The sequence below is a fragment of the Colletotrichum lupini genome, chromosome 2 (assembly GCF_023278565.1).
Source record: "Colletotrichum lupini chromosome 2, complete sequence".
Lineage (NCBI taxonomy): Eukaryota > Fungi > Ascomycota > Sordariomycetes > Glomerellales > Glomerellaceae > Colletotrichum > Colletotrichum lupini.
Genome location: NC_064675.1, coordinates 2,003,261 through 2,010,669, shown reverse-complemented (window position 1 = coordinate 2,010,669; position 7,409 = coordinate 2,003,261).

Here is a 7,409-nt window from a genome sequence, read left to right as displayed (position 1 = left end):
CGTAAACGGCCTTAGTTATTTAGAGGGAGAAGGCTTAGAGTATACTTTAATTAGTAAAAGAAACGTATTAATAACTAACGCGAGTATAATAAAAATTAGTAATTAGCCTATTTCTTAATTAATATAAGCTTAGGATTTCGATATTTAACGTTAAAAACTATATATATAACCGAATAATACTTTTATTAACTACTTAGAGGCTATAGTTACTATTATTTTATAGCTCTTAGTTATATTATTTAATTCCTTATATAAAAGTATTATAAAGAAACGCTAAGTATTAACGACCTTGGCCGCTAGGCCCCTAACTCGGACGGGTTTACTTTTTTAATTACGATTAACTTTACGTCGTTTGTTATTAAGTTATAAAGTATTTATATTATTAACTATATTTAAAGTTCGTACTAAAGATTTAAATAACTAACCGAGACCTATAGTACCCGCTTCTAAAATATTATAATACTAAGTATTTCCTTAGTTTTATTAGTTTAATACGCGTTATAGTTCTTTTATAAGAATATATATATAAGAATAGGGTAATACTAGTACTTAATTAATCTTTTTTTAACTATTTCCTATTTTATTAAAAATAGGTAGCTAATTATACCTATTACTTATACTCTATAGTATTATAACTATTCCTTAGACTATATACTTTAGTTCTTTAATTCTTTAGTCCTTTTTTATATTTAGTATTTATTTATACTTATTTATATATCATTATTATTAATTTTCTTCCTAGATCCCTATTTTCTTAGTTATAAGCGCTTATAGACTAGGTTATTACTCCTTATATAATTTACTTTACGAGTATAATTATTAGTCTTATTTTTTTAAACGTCCTATTTCGTATAGAACGGGCTCGGAAATAACTTACTTATTTTATAAAGAAATATTTAGTTCATTAGCTTCTTATTTATTATTACTCGCTACTTAGTCCTTAGAATATTATTTCCTTACTTAGTCCTACCCTCTTCCTAGGTATAAACGTATTTTACTTAACTTTTTAACCGTTAACCCTTCTCGCCCGCTCCGGGAACCTAGCTCTCTTTAATATACTTCCCCTATTTTCTAGACCCTATTTAAACTTTATTATAAATATACTTATTATACTTTTTTAGTACTACGTAGTGTTTTATAAATAATAGGGTTATATTATTACGATCCTTTTTATAAATTATATTATTAGTACTATAGGGGACGATAAGTTCTTAGTCTAAGTTTCTAAAAGCGCTAGTAAGCTCTTTATAATAATAGTAGCTAAACTATTTTTATAACTAATTTCTATTTCTTTATCTTATTTTTATAAAGATCTATTATTATAATAGTAGTAGTAATAATAACCTTTTTCCCTTTTTTTTAATACTATATTTACGAGTTATATTTAAGAGCTTACTAAGCGCTTACTTATTTAGTAGCGGTAGGGCTTACTTTTTATTTACGATTAATAGCCGGCTATTTATAGCTTTAGCTATATATTTATCTTATTATAATAATACTAATAACCTTTTCGTAAATAAGCTTAATAGCGTTTTATAATAAAGTAATAGGACGAACGTTTAGTAGAGCTTATATTAACTATAATACTAAAGCTATGCGCGTTTTAATTTAGTTATCGAGGCTATTTATATTTAAAGCGGGCTAGTATTTACTTATATAGATACTAAGAGTCCGCTTATTAAAGAGCTACCCCTTTATTATAACCTCGTAAGCTAAGGTAAAATAGAATATTATCTATCTTTTTATTAAACTACGTAAGGGATTTATTTTTAGTTTTATTTAGTATTTTTACGAGTATATTATACTATGGCTAACCTTTTTTTCTAACTCGTACGGCGTTAGCGTATTAATATAAGACTACGAAGCAATATTTATAATAGCTATAGGTTATAAAATCGCAGCCTAGGTACCGTACTTTAAAAAGCTAGTTTATAAATATAATTACTATAAAGGCCGTATATAATAAATCTATTTTATATAATAAGTAGCTAACCTTAATAAGTTAAAGAAAACGTACTAATACGAAGCGGTTTTTATAACTAACTATATTAAATATTATATATATAGCTAAGTCTATCCTAAATCCCATATTAAATAATAATATACTAAATAACGGCTACGTATATATATTATAACCTAGCTATTTTTATTAGTTAACGTAATTAATTAGTTACGAATAGATCCTCGAGATTTCTATCTTTTTAAATATAAAAATATAGGGGATATTCATTAGTAATTTCTAAACTTTATTATTAAAGTATATTAATAACGAGTAGATTATTACGTACGCCCCGATATATATCTTAAGTACGGCCGATACTAAGCGGCTAATTAATAAATATTTTTATAATAATAATAACTAATTACGTAGTAAACCGACTTATATAAAGGACTTTAATATAAGAGCGCGGCTTTATATTAATAGCCCTAACTTTACGGCTAGTTTATAAAATAAAGTATTTAACTTATTTAGCTATATATTACCTAACGTATTTAGAAATATAAGAAATATATTAGTCCTCGGTACGCCTTTTATTTTTAATAATAAATACTTTTTAATTAGTTTCGTAATATTTATTATAAATATAACGCGGGACGTCCTTTATAATCTTATAAATAGGTTTTAAATAAATAAGAACTACCCTTTATTTTCTAAGTTTTAAAAAAAAAAAGATATGCGCTAGTATTTCTAAACTAACGTATAGCTACGAGAACTTAATTACTAGCCGGCCGGCTAATACGCCCAGTACTTCGTGTTTTATAAGTATTTCTTCTAGTTAATAATAAATTTCGACGGTTTTTATAATATAATTATTATAAGACTCGTCTAGCTATATAGCTTATATATCGAATAATACGGGAGGAAAATAAAAAAGAAAAAAAGATAAGCTATAAGTACTATTATTTATAATATAATTACGAGTTAGTTATTATTGCGACGTTCGGTTTTTAGAAATAACTTTATATAAAATTCCTATTATTACTAACCGATTTAAATACTACGTAAAAGTAAGATAGTATTTACTATCTTTACTCGTTAGTAGTACTAACTAATAAAGAGCTATATAGGTAAGCTTAATATTTAGAAGTATTATAATCGGACTCAGGTCGGAAGGTATCGTAAGAAAGTAGGGTAAGAGGGGGCGGGCTAGGGAAAAAGCGCTCGCGCACTAGGGTTATTACGTCCGCTATTAGTAGCTATAATAGTAGCGCGGCCTATAAAAAATATTAAAAACGAGAAGGACGTAGATATAGATTAAGTAGTGGGCTATAAAGCTAAGTACTAACCTATAGCATATATATAGATCTATTACGAGAATCGCTTAGTTACTTCGGCTTTTAGTACTAGCTAATATAATTCTACTAGTCCTTAGTAAAGCGCTAGAGGTTTATATATTTTTTATTAGTACTTATATCGCCGCTCTTAAAATAACTAGCGGACGCTATATTTGATATATAGATAATTTTATTAGCGCCTTTTTTAATAGTATAAGCTACTAGCGCTATAAGGTTATAAGGTTTTATAGCTTTATAGTAGTTATAATACTAAGGTATACTAATTTCTTAATAATCGCACGTAGGCACTATGCCTCGGATGCTCTCTAAAATTAAGGGTAATATATACTTTTTATAAGCCCTACTTCAAATAGAAAATCGGCCACGGTAGTAAATCTAATCTAGCTAAGCGACCGGGCCAGTAGTAAGGAAATAGCGCCTACGATCGAATTTACTATTAAAACTAAAGTAGAGTTAGTAAACGGGGGCGTATATAGCCGTACCAGTATAGGGGTTACTTTATTTCCCTATTCACTTTATATAAGACACGGCCGGTTATAGGTTAGAGGCGGATTAGGTTATAGTAATAATAAGAAGCTAAATCCGGGCTATAGTATAAAGAAATAAAACTATTACGAGCGGGGTATTACCGGCGCAGTAGCATTTACTTTCGAAGTTTATAAAAATAATATAGTAGTTTAAAAGGATAAAAGCGTTTTTTATAACGTCGTTCGACTTAGTACTAAATAGCTACCCTCGAGAAGTAGGTTACTAGGGGCCGTAAATACGGAGAGGGAGTCTTGGTATATAGATAGTTATTAATAAAATAATTTAATCCCTAATCCTTAAGTAATATACCCCTCTATATACTCATTATTAACCGTAAAATTAGCTTTAGCTACTTTATAAAAAGACGTTACTAAGATATAACTTCGAAATAGCCGGCGATATATTATAAAAAGTAATATAAGTATAGTTCCGAGGGGCTAGGGGAGCTTTTTTAATAAAGCTAAGAAAAGCTCCGTTTTAAACTCGCTACTTATTACCGCTCTAGCCCGAGGCTTACTTAATATTATTATATTTTCCTAAATAAGACGTTTATATCTTAATATATAATATAAAAATAATAAAGCCTATTTTGTTATAACTTTTTAATTATTAATAAATAGTTCTTATATTATAAGGACTTAGCTAAGCTTAAAACGAAATAGTAAAGGATAGCTTTTTCCCCCCTTATTAATAACTAGACTTTATAGCCGCTCTTAGCTTACTAAGGACGCTATAAAAAGCTAATTAGAGCTATTATTATTTATTATATAGCGATTTTATATTAAATTAGTTAATTATATTAATAAAGTTATCTCTAAATACGGGACTATTAGAACGTACTATAGCTAAGGTTACTTATTACTTACTTATTATAAATTCGAATGCCTAGCTTATAGTTTAGAAAGTACGTATTTACTAATTAACGATCGTTAAACTAAGAAGAATATTACCTATCGGTAGTAATTCGATAGGATATGGGGCCTATAAGTAAAATAATAGTCTTTTTTAATAAATACTAATAAATATATATAGGCGCGCTTATTAAGATCTACGCTTACTTTTCTTATAATAATACGCTAACTACCTAAAAACTTATAATAAAATAAAGCTTTAACGAGATATTAAAAGATATTAGTTATTAATAGCGAGGACGCTTTAAGTTTTCGCTCGGATTAGATTATTAATAAAGAGGATATTTAATTTAAATATGTTCCTTATTAAAAATAACGGTAATATCTAGTTAGGGTTAGGGTAGATCCTTTTAGTTTAACGGCCCAAACTTATATAGTTATAAATTAGTAAAATAAAATATATATAGGTATAAGCCCTTCTAAATTACTAAGTAGCTAGAAGGTTACTAGTATTCTAAAAGGGCTATTTAATTTAATATAATCGTAGTTGCGTTATATTAGACTATTTAAAAAAGCGTAAACTAGTATAGTAATAGATTACGGACTAGCCCTATAACTACTACTCTATAAGTTATATAGACGATAGTTCTAAGTAGAGGAGGATAGAGGGTATTAATTCTTTTTATTATTCTAGGCTTACCCTTTATAAATATCTCTATAAGTAATTCCTCCCTAGTAATATATATTAGTATATATATATCTTTTTAATTTAATCCTTAAGGCTAATATATAATAAACTCTATAATAATCGTAGCTATATAACCTTTTTATTTACGTCTCCCCTACCTCCGATTTATAATTAAAGAGTACTTCCTCCGACCGAATTTACGTAACGGGATTATTCTAATTTACTTCTTCTATTATTAATAATACTAGCTTTCGTAATCGCTCTTATACATCGCTTAGAACATAGAGCTAGTAATTAAGTCTCTAAATACTCGAGTTAATATAGTTAATAATAAGTCGTAGTCCGGCTATTATAGTCTTTAGGGATACTAAATTAGGAACGTAGTTATTATTACGGGGATTTTTTATAATTAACCTTACGGTATTATAACCAATAAGAGCTATAAGCTTACCCCTCGACCGACTTTTAAATTATACTTTTTTAAAAGAGATTCCGAGGCGCATAAGGGTCTTTTTTAATATTTACTAATTAATTATTATAAGAGGATTATTTAATACGACCGATTAATAAGAGTCCGTATTAAAACGTACGAGCTACTTAATATTATAAAATAGTTTAACCGCTAGCCCCGTTAGTTTAAATACAAAAACGATCGTAATATTTAGGGATATAATACTACGGACGCTTATACTAATTATATATAAGCATATTAACGCTTAAAAATAGGCTATAAATAACGAGATAACGTATAGAGAATTATTACGGGACGATAGCTAAAACGATATTTTCTAAGGTACTAGGATTATATACTACGAAAGTAATATTATATTTAATAAATTTACTTATAAATAGAAATGCCGCCGTAATCTATACTTAGCTTACTGAAAATAAGCTTTAAGCGCTCGAAATTTTATTAGTTATTTTAGCTCTTTATTTAATCTAAAATAGCTACTTCCGTCCCTTATCCGCTATTTCTTATTTAGTATTATATATAAAAGGCGCTCGGTTTAACTAAGAAAGAAAGCCGTATATTACTTACTAAAACCCCTTAGTATCTCAATCCCTTTTTTATAATATAGTTTACGCAAGAGCGAACGTAGTTATAATTAAATATAATAATAAATCTATAATAAATACTCTATAAATATTCCCTTTACTCGCTTTAATTCTAAGTAGGTTTATTATAGCCTAAGATATCTTATAAAGAGAGACCGTATAAGCCGTTAATATTATAAAAAGGATAATAATAATAATAACTAACCTTAGTAATATAAAGCGAAGTAGCCTAAACTTAAAATTAGTAAGTAATAGTATAGTTAATATTAGAAGTAAACTAAGCCCGGTAAATAAAACGGTCTTTAAGTTAAAGTATTTCTTTACTAGCTTTTATAACTATTTTATTTCCTTAAATAAAGGGATAAACGTAGCTAAGTCTTATATTAAATAAAAAGCATAGTTAAGAATTATAGCGTAATCCGAGGTTATATATACGTATTTAATACTTATTAATATACTAAACGGTAGATTAGTAGTAACTAAGGATTTACTTAATACGACTACGGTAATAATTATACTAGTTACGGCACTTTATATTACTATAGTAATAAACTTAACTAAGTTAAGAACCTAAACAAAGCGTTTTGCTTATTTATATAGCTTCGCTATTATTAGTCTCGTATTATTAGTATAAAAGGTTACGTACTAAAATCTATACTATTCCCTTTTTTTATTTACTTTATTTTATAGAGCCCTAATAGTTACTATAAGTATAACTAGTATTAAGACGACATATAGGGCTATAATAATTTTAAAAATTATAGTACTAAAGGAAGGGATATAAAAACGAGGATAATAAGTATTTAAAGCTAAATTATAAATTTAAGAGATAATGGATAGATATATATATACTATACGAACTTATTAAGACTATATTAATTTACTTTATAACCGAGGCTTAGAGTAGCTTATAAATCTTTATATATATTCGTATATAAAGAATATTTACTATATATACTTATAGATTTTTAAGGACGTACTAATATTTA